At 42.2% G+C, this 20281-nt stretch overlaps 11 non-coding genes across 11 annotated transcripts; all 11 read left to right on the top strand.

The window, feature by feature from the left end:
- Nucleotides 1-109: 109 nt before the first annotated feature.
- trnae-cuc (transfer RNA glutamic acid (anticodon CUC)) lies at nucleotides 110-181 on the top strand. The gene has a single exon. It is a non-coding gene; the product is annotated as a tRNA-Glu (tRNA).
- Nucleotides 182-984: 803 nt separating this feature from the next.
- On the top strand, nucleotides 985-1056 carry trnae-cuc (transfer RNA glutamic acid (anticodon CUC)). The gene has a single exon. It is a non-coding gene; the product is annotated as a tRNA-Glu (tRNA).
- Nucleotides 1057-2001: 945 nt separating this feature from the next.
- Nucleotides 2002-2073, top strand: trnae-cuc (transfer RNA glutamic acid (anticodon CUC)). The gene has a single exon. It is a non-coding gene; the product is annotated as a tRNA-Glu (tRNA).
- Nucleotides 2074-3474: 1401 nt separating this feature from the next.
- trnae-cuc (transfer RNA glutamic acid (anticodon CUC)) lies at nucleotides 3475-3546 on the top strand. Its single transcript has one exon. It is a non-coding gene; the product is annotated as a tRNA-Glu (tRNA).
- A 1411-nt stretch (nucleotides 3547-4957) lies between these two features.
- trnae-cuc (transfer RNA glutamic acid (anticodon CUC)) lies at nucleotides 4958-5029 on the top strand. The gene has a single exon. It is a non-coding gene; the product is annotated as a tRNA-Glu (tRNA).
- A 1411-nt stretch (nucleotides 5030-6440) lies between these two features.
- On the top strand, nucleotides 6441-6512 carry trnae-cuc (transfer RNA glutamic acid (anticodon CUC)). The gene has a single exon. It is a non-coding gene; the product is annotated as a tRNA-Glu (tRNA).
- A 935-nt stretch (nucleotides 6513-7447) lies between these two features.
- trnae-cuc (transfer RNA glutamic acid (anticodon CUC)) lies at nucleotides 7448-7519 on the top strand. The gene has a single exon. It is a non-coding gene; the product is annotated as a tRNA-Glu (tRNA).
- Nucleotides 7520-8930: 1411 nt separating this feature from the next.
- Nucleotides 8931-9002, top strand: trnae-cuc (transfer RNA glutamic acid (anticodon CUC)). The gene has a single exon. It is a non-coding gene; the product is annotated as a tRNA-Glu (tRNA).
- A 935-nt stretch (nucleotides 9003-9937) lies between these two features.
- trnae-cuc (transfer RNA glutamic acid (anticodon CUC)) lies at nucleotides 9938-10009 on the top strand. Its single transcript has one exon. It is a non-coding gene; the product is annotated as a tRNA-Glu (tRNA).
- A 7334-nt stretch (nucleotides 10010-17343) lies between these two features.
- trnae-cuc (transfer RNA glutamic acid (anticodon CUC)) lies at nucleotides 17344-17415 on the top strand. Its single transcript has one exon. It is a non-coding gene; the product is annotated as a tRNA-Glu (tRNA).
- A 1354-nt stretch (nucleotides 17416-18769) lies between these two features.
- trnae-cuc (transfer RNA glutamic acid (anticodon CUC)) lies at nucleotides 18770-18841 on the top strand. The gene has a single exon. It is a non-coding gene; the product is annotated as a tRNA-Glu (tRNA).
- The last annotated feature ends 1440 nt before the right edge of the window (nucleotides 18842-20281 follow it).

Below are 20281 nucleotides of genomic sequence, written 5' to 3'. Positions count from 1 at the left end.
TGGTCATTGTCCAAGTTGTTTAAAGGCACAGCCAACCTAGTGTTTGTAAACTTCTGACCCACTGTATGTACCATTTCAAATTGTGGACCAATTTGCACTGCAGTATCCTTCCCTGGTGGTCTAGTGGTTAGGATTCGGCGCTCTCACCGCCGCGGCCCGGGTTCGATTCCCGGTCAGGGAACTTCTCTTTTGCGACTTGTTTACTTGTGCAACCTGTCACAATGAATTTAGTAGGTTATTGCACATATGTACCACTTCAAATTACAAAACCATTTGCCCTGCAGTGTCCTTCCCTCTTGTTCTAGTTGTGCACCAGTCTCTCCTGCAGCAAAGCACCCCCACAACATGATGCTGCCACCCCTGTGCTTCACGGTTGGGATGGTGTTCTTCGGCTTGTAAGACACCCCCTTTCTCCTCCAAACACAACAATGGTCAATATGGCCAAACACTTCTATTTTTGTTTCATCAGACCAGAGGACATTTCTCCAAAAAGTAGGATCTTTGTCCCCAAACTGTAGTCTGGCATTTTCAGGTTATGTCGATATAGGACTCGTTTCACTGTAGATACTTCTGTATCTGTTTCCTCCAGCATCTTCACAAGGTCCTTTGCTGTTGTTTTGCATACTATTGCTTGTACAGAGGAACGTGGTACCTTCAGGCGTTTGGAAATTGCTCCCAAGGATGAACCAGACTTGTGGACGTCTACATTTTATTTCTGAGGTCTTGGCTGATTTCTTTTGAAAATCCCATGATCTCAAGCAAAGAGGCACTGAGTTTGAAGGCAGGCCATGAAATACATCTACAGGTACACCTCCAATTGACTCAAATTATGTCAATTAGCCTATCAGAAGATTCTAAAGCCAGGACATCATTTTTGGTCATTGTCCAAGTTGTTTAAAGGCACAGCCAACCTAGTGTTTGTAAACTTCTGACCCACTGTATGTACCATTTCAAATTGTGGACCAATTTGCACTGCAGTATCATTCCCTGGTGGTCTAGTGGTTAGGATTCGGCGCTCTCACCGCCGCGGCCCGGGTTCGATTCCCGGTCAGGGAATATCAGTACCACTTCAAATTACAAAACGATTTGCCCTGCAGTGTCCTTCTGAGGTTGATATTTTATATCTGAGGTCTTGGCTGATTTCTTTTGAAAATCCCATGATCTCAAGCAAAGAGGCACTGAGTTTGAAGGCAGGCCATGAAATACATCTACAGGTACACCTCCAATTGACTCAAATTATGTCAATTAGCCTATCAGAAGATTCTAAAGCCAGGACATCATTTTTGGTCATTGTCCAAGTTGTTTAAAGGCACAGCCAACCTAGTGTTTGTAAACTTCTGACCCACTGGATTTGTGATACACTGAATTATAAGTGAAATAATCTGTCTGTAAACAAATTTTGGAAAAATTACTTGTGTCATGCACAAAGTAGATGTCCTAACCGACTTGCCAAAACTATAGTTTGTTAACAAGAAATGTGTGGAATGGTTGACAAACGAGTTTTAATGACTCCAACCTAAGTGTATGTAAACTTCAGACTTCAACTGTATGTACCATTTCAAATTATGAAACAATTTGAATTGCAGTATCCTTCCCTGGTTGTCTAGTGGTTAGGATTCGGCGCTCTCACCGTCGCGGCCCGGGTTCGATTCCCGGTCAGGGAATATCAGTACCACTTCAAATTACAAAATTATTTGCCCTGCAGTGTCCTTCTGAGGTCTACATTTTATATCTGAGGTCTTGGCTGATTTCTTTTGAAAATCCCATGATCTCAAGCAAAGAGGCACTGAGTTTGAAGGCAGGCCATGAAATACATCTACAGGTACACCTCCAATTGACTCAAATTATGTCAATTAGCCTATCAGAAGATTCTAAAGCCAGGACATCATTTTTGGTCATTGTCCAAGTTGTTTAAAGGCACAGCCAACCTAGTGTTTGTAAACTTCTGACCCACTGTATGTACCATTTCAAATTGTGGACCAATTTGCACTGCAGTATCCTTCCCTGGTGGTCTAGTGGTTAGGATTCGGCGCTCTCACCGCCGCGGCCCGGGTTCGATTCCCGGTCAGGGAACTTCTCTTTTGCGACTTGTTTACTTGTGCAACCTGTCACAATGAATTTAGTAGGTTATTGCACATATGTACCACTTCAAATTACAAAACCATTTGCCCTGCAGTGTCCTTCCCTCTTGTTCTAGTTGTGCACCAGTCTCTCCTGCAGCAAAGCACCCCCACAACATGATGCTGCCACCCCTGTGCTTCACGGTTGGGATGGTGTTCTTCGGCTTGTAAGACACCCCCTTTCTCCTCCAAACACAACAATGGTCAATATGGCCAAACACTTCTATTTTTGTTTCATCAGACCAGAGGACATTTCTCCAAAAAGTAGGATCTTTGTCCCCAAACTGTAGTCTGGCATTTTCAGGTTATGTCGATATAGGACTCGTTTCACTGTAGATACTTCTGTATCTGTTTCCTCCAGCATCTTCACAAGGTCCTTTGCTGTTGTTTTGCATACTATTGCTTGTACAGAGGAACGTGGTACCTTCAGGCGTTTGGAAATTGCTCCCAAGGATGAACCAGACTTGTGGACGTCTACATTTTATTTCTGAGGTCTTGGCTGATTTCTTTTGAAAATCCCATGATCTCAAGCAAAGAGGCACTGAGTTTGAAGGCAGGCCATGAAAAACATCTACAGGTACACCTCCAATTGACTCAAATTATGTCAATTAGCCTATCAGAAGATTCTAAAGCCAGGACATCATTTTTGGTCATTGTCCAAGTTGTTTAAAGGCACAGCCAACCTAGTGTTTGTAAACTTCTGACCCACTGGATTTGTGATACACTGAATTATAAGTGAAATAATCTGTCTGTAAACAAATTTTGGAAAAATTACTTGTGTCATGCACAAAGTAGATGTCCTAACCGACTTGCCAAAACTATAGTTTGTTAACAAGAAATGTGTGGAATGGTTGACAAACGAGTTTTAATGACTCCAACCTAAGTGTATGTAAACTTCAGACTTCAACTGTATGTACCATTTCAAATTATGAAACAATTTGAATTGCAGTATCCTTCCCTGGTTGTCTAGTGGTTAGGATTCGGCGCTCTCACCGCCGCCGCCCGGGTTTGATTCCCGGTCAGGTAATATCAGTACCACTTCAAGTTACAAAACGATTTGTCCTTCTGAGGTCTACATTTTATTTCTGAGGTCTTGGCTGATTTCTTTTGAAAATCCCATGATCTCAAGCAAAGAGGCACTGAGTTTGAAGGCAGGCCATGAAATACATCTACAGGTACACCTCCAATTGACTCAAAATATGTCAATTAGCCTATCAGAAGATTCTAAAGCCAGGACATCATTTTTGGTCATTGTCCAAGTTGTTTAAAGGCACAGCCAAACTAGTGTTTGTAAACTTCTGACCCACTGTATGTACCATTTCAAATTGTGGACCAATTTGCACTGCAGTATCCTTCCCTGGTGGTCTAGTGGTTAGGATTCGGCGCTCTCACCGCCGCGGCCCGGGTTCGATTCCCGGTCAGGGAACTTCTCTTTTGCGACTTGTTTACTTGTGCAACCTGTCACAATGTATTTAGTAGGTTATTGCACATATGTACCACTTCAAATTACAAAACCATTTGCCCTGCAGTGTCCTTCCCTCTTGTTCTAGTTGTGCACCAGTCTCTCCTGCAGCAAAGCACCCCCACAACATGATGCTGCCACCCCTGTGCTTCACGGTTGGGATGGTGTTCTTCGGCTTGTAAGACACCCCCTTTCTCCTCCAAACACAACAATGGTCAATATGGCCAAACACTTCTATTTTTGTTTCATCAGACCAGAGGACATTTCTCCAAAAAGTAGGATCTTTGTCCCCAAACTGTAGTCTGGCATTTTCAGGTTATGTCGATATAGGACTCGTTTCACTGTAGATACTTCTGTATCTGTTTCCTCCAGCATCTTCACAAGGTCCTTTGCTGTTGTTTTGCATACTATTGCTTGTACAGAGGAACGTGGTACCTTCAGGCGTTTGGAAATTGCTCCCAAGGATGAACCAGACTTGTGGACGTCTACATTTTATTTCTGAGGTCTTGGCTGATTTCTTTTGAAAATCCCATGATCTCAAGCAAAGAGGCACTGAGTTTGAAGGCAGGCCATGAAAAACATCTACAGGTACACCTCCAATTGACTCAAATTATGTCAATTAGCCTATCAGAAGATTCTAAAGCCAGGACATCATTTTTGGTCATTGTCCAAGTTGTTTAAAGGCACAGCCAACCTAGTGTTTGTAAACTTCTGACCCACTGGATTTGTGATACACTGAATTATAAGTGAAATAATCTGTCTGTAAACAAATTTTGGAAAAATTACTTGTGTCATGCACAAAGTACATGTCCTAACCGACTTGCCAAAACTATAGTTTGTTAACAAGAAATGTGTGGAATGGTTGACAAACGAGTTTTAATGACTCCAACCTAAGTGTATGTAAACTTCAGACTTCAACTGTATGTACCATTTCAAATTATGAAACAATTTGAATTGCAGTATCCTTCCCTGGTTGTCTAGTGGTTAGGATTCGGCGCTCTCACCGCCGCGGCCCGGGTTTGATTCCCGGTCAGGTAATATCAGTACCACTTCAAGTTACAAAACGATTTGCCCTGCAGTGTCCTTCTGAGGTCTACATTTTATTTCTGAGGTCTTGGCTGATTTCTTTTGAAAATCCCATGATCTCAAGCAAAGAGGCACTGAGTTTGAAGGCAGGCCATGAAATACATCTACAGGTACACCTCCAATTGACTCAAAATATGTCAATTAGCCTATCAGAAGATTCTAAAGCCAGGACATCATTTTTGGTCATTGTCCAAGTTGTTTAAAGGCACAGCCAACCTAGTGTTTGTAAACTTCTGACCCACTGTATGTACCATTTCAAATTGTGGACCAATTTGCACTGCAGTATCCTTCCCTGGTGGTCTAGTGGTTAGGATTCGGCACTCTCACCGCCGCGGCCCGGGTTCGATTCCCGGTCAGGGAACTTCTCTTTTGCGACTTGTTTACTTGTGCAACCTGTCACAATGAATTTAGTAGGTTATTGCACATATGTACCACTTCAAATTACAAAACCATTTGCCCTGCAGTGTCCTTCCCTGTTGTTCTAGTTGTGCACCAGTCTCTCCTGCAGCAAAGCACCCCCACAACATGATGCTGCCACCCCTGTGCTTCACGGTTGGGATGGTGTTCTTCGGCTTGTAAGACACCCCCTTTCTCCTCCAAACACAACAATGGTCAATATGGCCAAACACTTCTATTTTTGTTTCATCAGACCAGAGGACATTTCTCCAAAAAGTAGGATCTTTGTCCCCAAACTGTAGTCTGGCATTTTCAGGTTATGTCGATATAGGACTCGTTTCACTGTAGATACTTCTGTATCTGTTTCCTCCAGCATCTTCACAAGGTCCTTTGCTGTAGTTTTGCATACTATTGCTTGTACAGAGGAACGTGGTACCTTCAGGCATTTGGAAATTGCTCCCAAGGATGAACCAGACTTGTGGACGTCTACATTTTATTTCTGAGGTCTTGGCTGATTTCTTTTGAAAATCCCATGATCTCAAGCAAAGAGGCACTGAGTTTGAAGGCAGGCCATGAAATACATCTACAGGTACACCTCCAATTGACTCAAATTATGTCAATTAGCCTATCAGAAGATTCTAAAGCCAGGACATCATGTTTGGTCATTGTCCAAGTTGTTTAAAGGCACAGCCAACCTAGTGTTTGTAAACTTCTGACCCACTGGATTTGTGATACACTGAATTATAAGTGAAATAATCTGTCTGTAAACAAATTTTGGAAAAATGACTTGTGTCATGCACAAAGTAGATGTCCTAACCGACTTGCCAAAACTATAGTTTGTTAACAAGAAATGTGTGGAATGGTTGACAAACGAGTTTTAATGACTCCAACCTAAGTGTATGTAAACTTCAGACTTCAACTGTATGTACCATTTCAAATTATGAAACAATTTGAATTGCAGTATCCTTCCCTGGTTGTCTAGTGGTTAGGATTCGGCGCTCTCACCGCCGCGGCCCGGGTTCGATTCCCGGTCAGGGAATATCAGTACCACTTCAAGTTACAAAACGATTTGCCCTGCAGTGTCCTTCTGAGGTCTACATTTTATTTCTGAGGTCTTGGCTGATTTCTTTTGAAAATCCCATGATCTCAAGCAAAGAGGCACTGAGTTTGAAGGCAGGCCATGAAATACATCTACAGGTACACCTCCAATTGACTCAAATTATGTCAATTAGCCTATCAGAAGATTCTAAAGCCAGGACATCATTTTTGGTCATTGTCCAAGTTGTTTAAAGGCACAGCCAAACTAGTGTTTGTAAACTTCTGACTCACTGTATGTACCATTTCAAATTGTGGACCAATTTGCACTGCAGTATCCTTCCCTGGTGGTCTAGTGGTTAGGATTCGGCGCTCTCACTGCCGTGGCCCGGGTTCGATTCCCGGTCAGGGAATATCAGTACCACTTCAAATTACAAAACGATTTGTCCTTCTGAGGTTGATATTTTATATCTGAGGTCTTGGCTGATTTCTTTTGAAAATCCCATGATCTCAAGCAAAGAGGCACTGAGTTTGAAGGCAGGCCATGAAATACATCTACAGGTACACCTCCAATTGACTCAAATTATGTCAATTAGCCTATCAGAAGATTCTAAAGCCAGGACATCATTTTTGGTCATTGTCCAAGTTGTTTAAAGGCACAGCCAACCTAGTGTTTGTAAACTTCTGACCCACTGGATTTGTGATACACTGAATTATAAGTGAAATAATCTGTCTGTAAACAAATTTTGGAAAAATTACTTGTGTCATGCACAAAGTAGATGTCCTAACCGACTTGCCAAAACTATAGTTTGTTAACAAGAAATGTGTGGAATGGTTGACAAACGAGTTTTAATGACTCCAACCTAAGTGTATGTAAACTTCAGACTTCAACTGTATGTACCATTTCAAATTATGAAACAATTTGAATTGCAGTATCCTTCCCTGGTTGTCTAGTGGTTAGGATTCGGTCCTCTCACCGCCGCGGCCCGGGTTTGATTCCCGGTCAGGGAATATCAGTACCACTTCAAATTACAAAATTATTTGCCCTGCAGTGTCCTTCTGAGGTCTACATTTTATATCTGAGGTCTTGGCTGATTTCTTTTGAAAATCCCATGATCTCAAGCAAAGAGGCACTGAGTTTGAAGGCAGGCCATGAAATACATCTACAGGTACACCTCCAATTGACTCAAATTATGTCAATTAGCCTATCAGAAGATTCTAAAGCCAGGACATCATTTTTGGTCATTGTCCAAGTTGTTTAAAGGCACAGCCAACCTAGTGTTTGTAAACCTCTGACCCACTGTATGTACCATTTCAAATTGTGGACCAATTTGCACTGCAGTATCCTTCCCTGGTGGTCTAGTGGTTAGGATTCGGCGCTCTCACCGCCGCGGCCCGGGTTCAATTCCCGGTCAGGGAACTTCTCTTTTGCGACTTGTTTACTTGTGCAACCTGTCACAATGAATTTAGTAGGTTATTGCACATATGTACCACTTCAAATTACAAAACCATTTGCCCTGCAGTGTCCTTCCCTGGTGTTCTAGTTGTGCACCAGTCTCTCCTGCAGCAAAGCACCCCCACAACATGATGCTGCCACCCCTGTGCTTCACGGTTGGGATGGTGTTCTTCGGCTTGTAAGACACCCCCTTTCTCCTCCAAACACAACAATGGTCAATATGGCCAAACACTTCTATTTTTGTTTCATCAGACCAGAGGACATTTCTCCAAAAAGTAGGATCTTTGTCCCCAAACTGTAGTCTGGCATTTTCAGGTTATGTCGATATAGGACTCGTTTCACTGTAGATACTTCTGTATCTGTTTCCTCCAGCATCTTCACAAGGTCCTTTGCTGTTGTTTTGCATACTATTGCTTGTACAGAGGAACGTGGTACCTTCAGGCGTTTGGAAATTGCTCCCAAGGATGAACCAGACTTGTGGACGTCTACATTTTATTTCTGAGGTCTTGGCTGATTTCTTTTGAAAATCCCATGATCTCAAGCAAAGAGGCACTGAGTTTGAAGGCAGGCCATGAAATACATCTACAGGTACACCTCCAATTGACTCAAATTATGTCAATTAGCATATCAGAAGATTCTAAAGCCAGGACATCATTTTTGGTCATTGTCCAAGTTGTTTAAAGGCACAGCCAACCTAGTGTTTGTAAACTTCTGACCCACTGGATTTGTGATACACTGAATTATAAGTGAAATAATCTGTCTGTAAACAAATTTTGGAAAAATTACTTGTGTCATGCACAAAGTAGATGTCCTAACCGACTTGCCAAAACTATAGTTTGTTAACAAGAAATGTGTGGAATGGTTGACAAACGAGTTTTAATGACTCCAACCTAAGTGTATGTAAACTTCAGACTTCAACTGTATGTACCATTTCAAATTATGAAACAATTTGAATTGCAGTATCCTTCCCTGGTTGTCTAGTGGTTAGGATTCGGCGCTCTCACCGCCGCGGCCCGGGTTCGATTCCCGGTCAGGGAATATCAGTACCACTTCAAGTTACAAAACGATTTGCCCTGCAGTGTCCTTCTGAGGTCTACATTTTATTTCTGAGGTCTTGGCTGATTTCTTTTGAAAATCCCATGATCTCAAGCAAAGAGGCACTGAGTTTGAAGGCAGGCCATGAAATACATCTACAGGTACACCTCCAATTGACTCAAATTATGTCAATTAGCCTATCAGAAGATTCTAAAGCCAGGACATCATTTTTGGTCATTGTCCAAGTTGTTTAAAGGCACAGCCAAACTAGTGTTTGTAAACTTCTGACTCACTGTATGTACCATTTCAAATTGTGGACCAATTTGCACTGCAGTATCCTTCCCTGGTGGTCTAGTGGTTAGGATTCGGCGCTCTCACTGCCGTGGCCCGGGTTCGATTCCCGGTCAGGGAATATCAGTACCACTTCAAATTACAAAACGATTTGTCCTTCTGAGGTTGATATTTTATATCTGAGGTCTTGGCTGATTTCTTTTGAAAATCCCATGATCTCAAGCAAAGAGGCACTGAGTTTGAAGGCAGGCCATGAAATACATCTACAGGTACACCTCCAATTGACTCAAATTATGTCAATTAGCCTATCAGAAGATTCTAAAGCCAGGACATCATTTTTGGTCATTGTCCAAGTTGTTTAAAGGCACAGCCAACCTAGTGTTTGTAAACTTCTGACCCACTGGATTTGTGATACACTGAATTATAAGTGAAATAATCTGTCTGTAAACAAATTTTGGAAAAATTACTTGTGTCATGCCCAAAGTAGATGTCCTAACCGACTTGCCAAAACTATAGTTTGTTAACAAGAAATGTGTGGAATGGTTGACAAACGAGTTTTAATGACTCCAACCTAAGTGTATGTAAACTTCAGACTTCAACTGTATGTACCATTTCAAATTATGAAACAATTTGAATTGCAGTATCCTTCCCTGGTTGTCTAGTGGTTAGGATTCGGTGCTCTCACCGCCGCGGCCCGGGTTTGATTCCCGGTCAGGGAATATCAGTACCACTTCAAATTACAAAATTATTTGCCCTGCAGTGTCCTTCTGAGGTCTACATTTTATATCTGAGGTCTTGGCTGATTTCTTTTGAAAATCCCATGATCTCAAGCAAAGAGGCACTGAGTTTGAAGGCAGGCCATGAAATACATCTACAGGTACACCTCCAATTGACTCAAATTATGTCAATTAGCCTATCAGAAGATTCTAAAGCCAGGACATCATTTTTGGTCATTGTCCAAGTTGTTTAAAGGCACAGCCAACCTAGTGTTTGTAAACCTCTGACCCACTGTATGTACCATTTCAAATTGTGGACCAATTTGCACTGCAGTATCCTTCCCTGGTGGTCTAGTGGTTAGGATTCGGCGCTCTCACCGCCGCGGCCCGGGTTCAATTCCCGGTCAGGGAACTTCTCTTTTGCGACTTGTTTACTTGTGCAACCTGTCACAATGAATTTAGTAGGTTATTGCACATATGTACCACTTCAAATTACAAAACCATTTGCCCTGCAGTGTCCTTCCCTGGTGTTCTAGTTGTGCACCAGTCTCTCCTGCAGCAAAGCACCCCCACAACATGATGCTGCCACCCCTGTGCTTCACGGTTGGGATGGTGTTCTTCGGCTTGTAAGACACCCCCTTTCTCCTCCAAACACAACAATGGTCAATATGGCCAAACACTTCTATTTTTGTTTCATCAGACCAGTTGACATTTCTCCAAAAAGTAGGATCTTTGTCCCCAAACTGTAGTCTGGCATTTTCAGGTTATGTCGATATAGGACTCGTTTCACTGTAGATACTTCTGTATCTGTTTCCTCCAGCATCTTCACAAGGTCCTTTGCTGTTGTTTTGCATACTATTGCTTGTACAGAGGAACGTGGTACCTTCAGGCGTTTGGAAATTGCTCCCAAGGATGAACCAGACTTGTGGACGTCTACATTTTATTTCTGAGGTCTTGGCTGATTTCTTTTGAAAATCCCATGATCTCAAGCAAAGAGGCACTGAGTTTGAAGGCAGGCCATGAAATACATCTACAGGTACACCTCCAATTGACTCAAATTATGTCAATTAGCCTATCAGAAGATTCTAAAGCCAGGACATCATTTTTGGTCATTGTCCAAGTTGTTTAAAGGCACAGCCAACCTAGTGTTTGTAAACTTCTGACCCACTGGATTTGTGATACACTGAATTATAAGTGAAATACTCTGTCTGTAAACAAATTTTGGAAAAATTACTTGTGTCATGCACAAAGTAGATGTCCTAACCGACTTGCCAAAACTATAGTTTGTTAACAAGAAATGTGTGGAATGGTTGACAAACGAGTTTTAATGACTCCAACCTAAGTGTATGTAAACTTCAGACTTCAACTGTATGTACCATTTCAAATTATGAAACAATTTGAATTGCAGTATCCTTCCCTGGTTGTCTAGTGGTTAGGATTCGGCGCTCTCACCGCCGCGGCCCGGGTTCGATTCCCGGTCAGGGAATATCAGTACCACTTCAAATTACAAAATTATTTGCCCTGCAGTGTCCTTCTGAGGTCTACATTTTATATCTGAGGTCTTGGCTGATTTCTTTTGAAAATCCCATGATCTCAAGCAAAGAGGCACTGAGTTTGAAGGCAGGCCATGAAATACATCTACAGGTACACCTCCAATTGACTCAAATTATGTCAATTAGCCTATCAGAAGATTCTAAAGCCAGGACATCATTTTTGGTCATTGTCCAAGTTGTTTAAAGGCACAGCCAACCTAGTGTTTGTAAACTTCTGACCCACTGTATGTACCATTTCAAATTGTGGACCAATTTGCACTGCAGTATCCTTCCCTGGTGGTCTAGTGGTTAGGATTCGGCGCTCTCACCGCTTCGGCCCGGGTTCGATTCCCTGTCAATGAACTTCTCTTTTGCGACTTGTTTACTTGTGCAACCTGTCACAATGAATTTAGTAGGTTATTGCACATATATACCACTTCAAATTACAAAACCATTTGCCCTTCAGTGTCCTTCCCTGTTGTTCTAGTTGTGCACCAGTCTCTCCTGCAGCAAAGCACCCCCACAACATGATGCTGCCACCCCTGTGCTTCACGGTTGGGATGGTGTTCTTCGGCTTGTAAGACACCCCCTTTCTCCTCCAAACACAACAATGGTCAATATGGCCAAACACTTCTATTTTTGTTTCATCAGACCAGAGGACATTTCTCCAAAAAGTAGGATCTTTGTCCCCAAACTGTAGTCTGGCATTTTCAGGTTATGTCGATATAGGACTCGTTTCACTGTAGATACTTCTGTATCTGTTTCCTCCAGCATCTTCACAAGGTCCTTTGCTGTTGTTTTGCATACTATTGCTTGTACAGAGGAACGTGGTACCTTCAGAAGTTTGGAAATTGCTCCCAAGGATGAACCAGACTTGTGGACGTCTACATTTTATTTCTGAGGTCTTGGCTGATTTCTTTTGAAAATCCCATGATCTCAAGCAAAGAGGCACTGAGTTTGAAGGCAGGCCATGAAATACATCTACAGGTACACCTCCAATTGACTCAAATTATGTCAATTAGCCTATCAGAAGATTCTAAAGCCAGGACATCATTTTTGGTCATTGTCCAAGTTGTTTAAAGGCACAGCCAACCTAGTGTTTGTAAACTTCTGACCCACTGTATGTACCATTTCAAATTGTGGACCAATTTGCACTGCAGTATCCTTCCCTGGTGGTCTAGTGGTTAGGATTCGGCGCTCTCACCGCTGCGGCCCGGGTTCGATTCCCTGTCAGGGAACTTCTCTTTTGCGACTTGTTTACTTGTGCAACCTGTCACAATGAATTTAGTAGGTTATTGCACATATATACCACTTCAAATTACAAAACCATTTGCCCTTCAGTGTCCTTCCCTGTTGTTCTAGTTGTGCACCAGTCTCTCCTGCAGCAAAGCACCCCCACAACATGATGCTGCCACCCCTGTGCTTCACGGTTGGGATGGTGTTCTTCGGCTTGTAAGACACCCCCTTTCTCCTCCAAACACAACAATGGTCAATATGGCCAAACACTTCTATTTTTGTTTCATCAGACCAGAGGACATTTCTCCAAAAAGTAGGATCTTTGTCCCCAAACTGTAGTCTGGCATTTTCAGGTTATGTCGATATAGGACTCGTTTCACTGTAGATACTTCTGTATCTGTTTCCTCCAGCATCTTCACAAGGTCCTTTGCTGTTGTTTTGCATACTATTGCTTGTACAGAGGAACGTGGTACCTTCAGAAGTTTGGAAATTGCTCCCAAGGATGAACCAGACTTGTGGACGTCTACATTTTATTTCTGAGGTCTTGGCTGATTTCTTTTGAAAATCCCATGATCTCAAGCAAAGAGGCACTGAGTTTGAAGGCAGGCCATGAAATACATCTACAGGTACACCTCCAATTGACTCAAATTATGTCAATTAGCCTATCAGAAGATTCTAAAGCCAGGACATCATTTTTGGTCATTGTCCAAGTTGTTTAAAGGCACAGCTAACCTAGTGTTTGTAAACTTCTGACCCACTGGATTTGTGATACACTGAATTATAAGTGAAATAATCTGTCTGTAAACAAATTTTGGAAAAATTACTTGTGTCATGCACAAAGTAGATGTCCTAACCGACTTGCCAAAACTATAGTTTGTTAACAAGAAATGTGTGGAATGGTTGACAAACAAGTTTTAATGACTCCAACCTAAGTGTATGTAAACTTCAGACTTCAACTGTATGTACCATTTCAAATTATGAAACAATTTGAATTGCAGTATCCTTCCCTGGTTGTCTTATGGTTAGGATTCGGCGCTCTCACCGCCGCTGCCCGGGTTCGATTCCCGGTCAGGGAATATCAGTACCACTTTAAATTACAAAATGATTTGCCCTGCAGTGTCCTTCTAAGGTCTACATTTTATATCTGAGGTCTTGGCTGATTTCTTTTGAAAATCCCATGATCTCAAGCAAAGAGGCACTGAGTTTGAAGGCAGGCCATGAAATACATCTACAGGTACACCTCCAATTGACTCAAATTATGTCAATTAGCCTATCAGAAGATTCTAAAGCCAGGACATCATTTTTGGTCATTGTCCAAGTTGTTTAAAGGCACAGCCAACCTAGTGTTTGTAAACTTCTGACCCACTGTATGTACCATTTCAAATTGTGGACCAATTTGCACTGCAGCATCCTTCCCTGGTGGTCTAGTGGTTAGGATTCGCCGCTCTCACCGCCGCGGCCCGGGTTCGATTCCCGGTCAGGGAACTTCTCTTTTGCGACTTGTTTACTTGTGCAACCTGTCACAATGAATTTAGTAGGTTATTGCACATATGTACCACTTCAAATTACAAAACCATTTGCCCTGCAGTGTCCTTCCCTGGTGTTCTAGTTGTGCACCAGTCTCTCCTGCAGCAAAGCACCCCCACAACATGATGCTGCCACCCCTGTCCTTCACGGTTGGGATGGTGTTCTTCGGCTTGTAAGACACCCCCTTTCTCCTCCAAACACAACAATGGTCAATATGGCAAAACACTTCTATTTTTGTTTCATCAGACCAGAGGACATTTCTCCAGAAAGTAAGATCTTTGTCCCCAAACTGTAGTCTGGCATTTTCAGGTTATGTCGATATAGGACTCGTTTCACTGTAGATACTTCTGTATCTGTTACCTCCAGCATCTTCACAAGGTCCTTTGCTGTTGTTTTGCATACTATTGCTTGTACAGAGGAACGTGGTACCTTCAGGCGTTTGGAAATTGCTCCCAAGGATGAACCAGACTTGTGGACGTCTACATTTTATTTCTGAGGTCTTGGCTGATTTCTTTTGAAAATCCCATGATCTCAAGCAAAGAGGCACTGAGTTTGAAGGCAGGCCATGAAATACATCTACAGGTACACCTCCAATTGACTCAAATTATGTCAATTAGCCTATCAGAAGATTCTAAAGCCAGGACATCATTTTTGGTCATTGTCCAAGTTGTTTAAAGGCACAGCCAACCTAGTGTTTGTAAACTTCTGACCCACTGGATTTGTGATACACTGAATTATAAGTGAAATACTCTGTCTGTAAACAAATTTTGGAAAAATTACTTGTGTCATGCACAAAGTAGATGTCCTAACCGACTTGCCGAAACTATAGTTTGTTAACAAGAAATGTGTGGAATGGTTGACAAACGAGTTTTAATGACTCCAACCTAAGTGTATGTAAACTTCAGACTTCAACTGTATGTACCATTTCAAATTATGAAACAATTTGAATTGCAGTATCCTTCCTTGGTTGTCTAGTGGTTAGGATTCGGCGCTCTCACCGCCGCGGCCCGGGTTCAATTCCCGGTCAGGGAATATCAGTACCACTTCAAATTACAAAATGATTTGCCCTGCAGTGTCCTTCTGAGGTCTACACTTTATATCTGAGGTCTTGGCTGATTTCTTTTGAAAATCCCATGATCTCAAGCAAAGAGGCACTGAGTTTGAAGGCAGGCCATGAAATACATCTACAGGTACACCTCCAATTGACTCAAATTATGTCAATTAGCCTATCAGAAGATTCTAAAGCCAGGACATCATTTTTGGTCATTGTCCAAGTTGTTTAAAGGCACAGCCAAACTAGTGTTTGTAAACTTCTGACCCACTGTATGTACCATTTCAAATTGTGGACCAATTTGAACTGCAGTATCCTTCACTGGTGGTCTAGTGGTTAGGATTCGGCGCTCTCACCGCCGCGGCCCGGGTTCGATTCCCGGTCAGGGAACTTCTCTTTTGCGACTTGTTTACTTGTGCAACCAGTCACAATGAATTTAGTAGGTTATTGCACATACGTACCACTTCAAATTACAAAACCATTTGCCCTGCAGTGTCCTTCCCTGGTGTTCTAGTGGTGCACCAGTCTCTCCTGCAGCAAAGCACCCCCACAACATGATGCTGCCACCCCTGTGCTTCACGGTTGGGATGGTGTTCTTCGGCTTGTAAGACACCCCCTTTCTCCTCCAAACACAACAATGGTCAATATGGCCAAACACTTCTATTTTTGTTTCATCAGACCAGAGGACATTTCTCCAAAAAGTAGGATCTTTGTCCCCAAACTGCAGTCTGGCATTTTCAGGTTATGTCGATATAGGACTCGTTTCACTGTAGATACTTCTGTATCTGTTTCCTCCAGCATCTTCACAAGGTCCTTTGCTGTTGTTTTGCATACTATTGCTTGTACAGAGGAACGTGGTACCTTCAGGCGTTTGGAAATTGCTCCCAAGGATGAACCAGACTTGTGGACGTCTACATTTTATTTCTGAGGTCTTGGCTGATTTCTTTTGAAAATCCCATGATCTCAAGCAAAGAGGCACTGAGTTTGAAGGCAGGCCATGAAATACATCTACAGGTACACCTCCAATTGACTCAAATTATGTCAATTAGCCTATCAGAAGATTCTAAAGCCAGGACATCATTTTTGGTCATTGTCCAAGTTGTTTAAAGGCACAGCCAACCTAGTGTTTGTAAACTTCTGACCCACTGGATTTGTGATACACTGAATTATAAGTGAAATAATCTGTCTGTAAACAAATTTTGGAAAAATTACTTGTGTCATGCACAAAGTAGATGTCCTAACCGACTTGCCGAAACTATAGTTTGTTAACAAGAAATGTGTGGAATGGTTGACAAACGAGTTTTAATGACTCCAACCTAAGTGTATGTAAACTTCAGACTTCAACTGTATGTACCATTTCAAATTATGAAACAATTTGAATTGAAGTATCCTTCCCTGGTTGTCTAGTGGTTAGGATTCGGCGCTCTCACCGCCGCGGCCCGGGTTCGATTCCCGGTCAGGGAATATCAGTACCACTTCAAGTTACAAAACGATTTGCCCTGCAGTGTCCTTCTGAGGTCTACATTTTATTTCTGAGGTCTTGGCTGATTTCTTTTGAAAATCCCATGATCTCAAGCAAAGAGGCACTGAGTTTGAAGGCAGGCCATGAAATACATCTACAGGTACACCTCCAATTGACTCAAATTATGTCAATTAGCCTTTCTAAAGCCAGGACATCATTTTTGGTCATTGTCCAAGTTGTTTAAAGGCACAGCCAAACTAGTGTTTGTAAACTTCTGACCCACTGTATGTACCATTTCAAATTGTAGACCAATTTGCACTGCAGTATCCTTCCCTGGTGGTCTAGTGGTTAGGATTCGGCGCTCTCACCGCCGCGGCCCGGGTTCGATTCGCGGTCAGGGAATATCAGTACCACTTCAAATTACAAAACGATTTGCCCTGCAGTGTCTTTCTGAGGTTGACATTTTATATCTGAGGTCTTGGCTGATTTCTTTTGAAAATCCCATGATCTCAAGCAAAGAGGCACTGAGTTTGAAGGCAGGCCATGAAATACATCTACAGGTACACCTCCAATTGACTCAAATTATGTCAATTACCCTATCAGAAGATTCTAAAGCCAGGACATCATTTTTGGTCATTGTCCAAGTTGTTTAAAGGCACAGCCAACCTAGTGTTTGTAAACTTCTGACCCACTGGATTTGTGATACACTGAATTATAAGTGAAATAATCTGTCTGTAAACAAATTTTGGAAAAATTACTTGTGTCATGCACAAAGTAGATGTCCTAACCGACTTGCCAAAACTATAGTTTGTTAACAAGAAATGTGTGGAATGGTTGACAAACGAGTTTTAATGACTCCAAACTAAGTGTATGTAAACTTCAGACTTCAACTGTATGTACCATTTCAAATTATGAAACAATTTGAATTGCAGTATCCTTCCCTGGTTGTCTAGTGGTTAGGATTCGGCGCTCTCACCGCCGTGGCCCGGGTTCGATTCCCGGTCAGGGAATATCAGTACCACTTCAAGTTACAAAACGATTTGCCCTGCAGTGTCCTTCTGAGGTCTACATTTTATTTCTGAGGTCTTGGCTGATTTCTTTTGAAAATCCCATGATCTCAAGCAAAGAGGCACTGAGTTTGAAGGCAGGCCATGAAATACATCTACAGGTACACCTCCAATTGACTCAAATTATGTCAATTAGCCTATGAGAAGATTCTAAAGCCAGGACATCATTTTTGGTCATTGTCCAAGTTGTTTAAAGGCACAGCCAACCTAGTGTTTGTAAACTTCTGACCCACTGGATTTGTGATACACTGAATTATAAGTGAAATAATCTGTCTGTAAACAAATTTTGGAAAAATTACTTGTGTCATGCACGAAGCAGATGTCCTAACCGACTTGCCAAAACTATAGTTTGTTAACAAGAAATGTGTGGAATGGTTGACAAACGAGTTTTAATGACTCCAACCTAAGTGTATGTAAACTTCCGACTTCAACTGTATGTACCATTTCAAATTATGAAACAATTTGAGTTGCAGTATCCTTCCCTGGTTGTCTAGTGGTTAGGATTCGGCGCTCTCACCGCCGCGGCCCGGGTTCGATTCCCGGTCAGGGAATATCAGTACCACTTCAAGTTACAAAACGATTTGCCCTGCAGTGTCCTTCTGAGGGCTACATTTTATTTCTGAGGTCTTGGCTGATTTCTTTTGAAAATCCCATGATCTCAAGCAAAGAGGCACTGAGTTTGAAGGCAGGCCATGGAATACATCTACAGGTACACCTCCAATTGACTCAAATTATGTCAATTAGCCTATCAGAAGATTCTAAAGCCAGGACATCATTTTTGGTCATTGTCCAAGTTGTTTAAAGGCACAGCCAAACTAGTGTTTGTAAACTTCTGACCCACTGTATGTACCATTTCAAATTGTGGACCAATTTGCACTGCAGTATCCTTCCCTGGTGGTCTAGTGGTTAGGATTAGGCGCTCTCACAGCCGCGGCACGGGTTCGATTCCCGGGCAGGGAATATCAGTACCACTTCAAGTTACAAAACGATTTGCCCTGCAGCGTCCTTCTGAGGTCTACATTTTATTTCTGAGGTCTTGGCTGATTTCTTTTGAAAATCCCATTATCTCAAGCAAAGAGGCACTGAGTTTGAAGGCAGGCCATGAAATACATCTACAGGTACACCTCCAATTGACTCAAATTATGTCAATTAGCCTATCAGAAGATTCTAAAGCCAGGACACCATTTTTGGTCATTGTCCAAGTTGTTTAAAGGCACAGCCAAACTAGTGTTTGTAAACTTCTGACCCACTGTATGTACCATTTCAAATTGTGGACCAATTTGAACTGCAGTATCCTTCCCTGGTGGTCTAGTGGTTAGGATTCGGTGCTCTCACCGCCGCAGCCCGGGTTCGATTCCCGGTCAGGGAATATCATTAACACTTCAAATTACATAACTATTTGCCCTGCAGTGTCCTTCTGAGGTCTTGGCTGATTTCTTTTGAAAATCCCATGATCTCAAGCAAAGAGGCACTGAGTTTGAAGGCAGGCCATGAAATACATCTACAGGTACACCTCCAATTGACTCAAATTATGTCAATTAGCCTATCAGAAGATTCTAAAGCCAGGACATCATTTTTGGTCATTGTCCAAGTTGTTTAAAGGCACAGCCAAACTAGTGTTTGTAAACTTCTGACCGACTGTATGTACCATTTCAAATTGTGGACCAATTTGAACTGCAGTATCCTTCCCTGGTGGTCTAGTGGTTAGGATTCGGCGCTCTCACAGCCGCGGCACGGGTTCGATTCCCGGGCAGGGAATATCAGTACCACTTCAAGTTACAAAACGATTTGCCCTGCAGCGTCCTTCTGAGGTCTACATTTTATTTCTGAGGTCTTGGCTGATTTCTTTTGAAAATCCCATGATCTCAAGCAAAGAGGCACTGAGTTTGAAGGCAGGCCATGAAATACATCTACAGGTACACCTCCAATTGACTCAAATTATGTCAATTAGCCTATCAGAAGATTCTAAAGCCAGGACATCATTTTTGGTCATTGTCCAAGTTGTTCAAAAGGCACAGCCAACCTAGTGTTTGTAAACTTCTGACCCACTGGATTTGTGATACACTGAATTATAAGTGAAATAATCTGTCTGTAAACAAATTTTGGAAAAATTACTTGTGCCATGCACAAAGTAGATGTCCTAACCGACTTGCCAAAACTATAGTTTGTTAACAAGAAATGTGTGGAAAGCTTGACAAACGAGTTTTAATGACTCCAACCTAAGTGTATGTAAACTTCAGACTTCAACTGTATGTACCATTTCAAATTATGAAACAATTTGAATTGCAGTATCTTTCCCTGGTTGTCTAGTGGTTAGGATTCGGCGTTCTCACCGCCGCGGCCCGGGTTCGATTCCCGGTCAGGGAATATCAGTACCACTTCAAGTTACAAAATGATTTCCCCTGCAGTGTCCTTCTGAGGTCTACATTTTATTTCTGAGGTCTTGGCTGATTTCTTTTGAAAATCCCATGATCTCAAGCAAAGAGGCACTGAGTTTGAAGGCAGGCCATGAAATACATCTACAGGTACACCTCCAATTGACTCAAATTATGTCAATTAGCCTATCAGAAGATTCTAAAGCCAGGACATCATTTTTGGTCATTGTCCAAGTTGTTTAAAGGCACAGCCAAACTAGTGTTTGTAAACTTCTGACCCACTGTATGTACCATTTCAAATTGTGGACCAATTTGCACTGCAGTATCCTTCCCTGGTCGTTTAGTGGTTAGGATTCAGCGCTCTCACTGCCGCGGCCCGGGTTCGATTCCCGGTCAGGGAACTTCTCTTTTGCGACTTGTTTACTTGTGCAACC

The sequence above is a fragment of the Salvelinus fontinalis genome, chromosome 42, assembly GCF_029448725.1.
Source record: "Salvelinus fontinalis isolate EN_2023a chromosome 42, ASM2944872v1, whole genome shotgun sequence".
Classification (NCBI taxonomy): domain Eukaryota; kingdom Metazoa; phylum Chordata; class Actinopteri; order Salmoniformes; family Salmonidae; genus Salvelinus; species Salvelinus fontinalis.
This window is presented reverse-complemented; position numbering and strand designations above follow the sequence as displayed.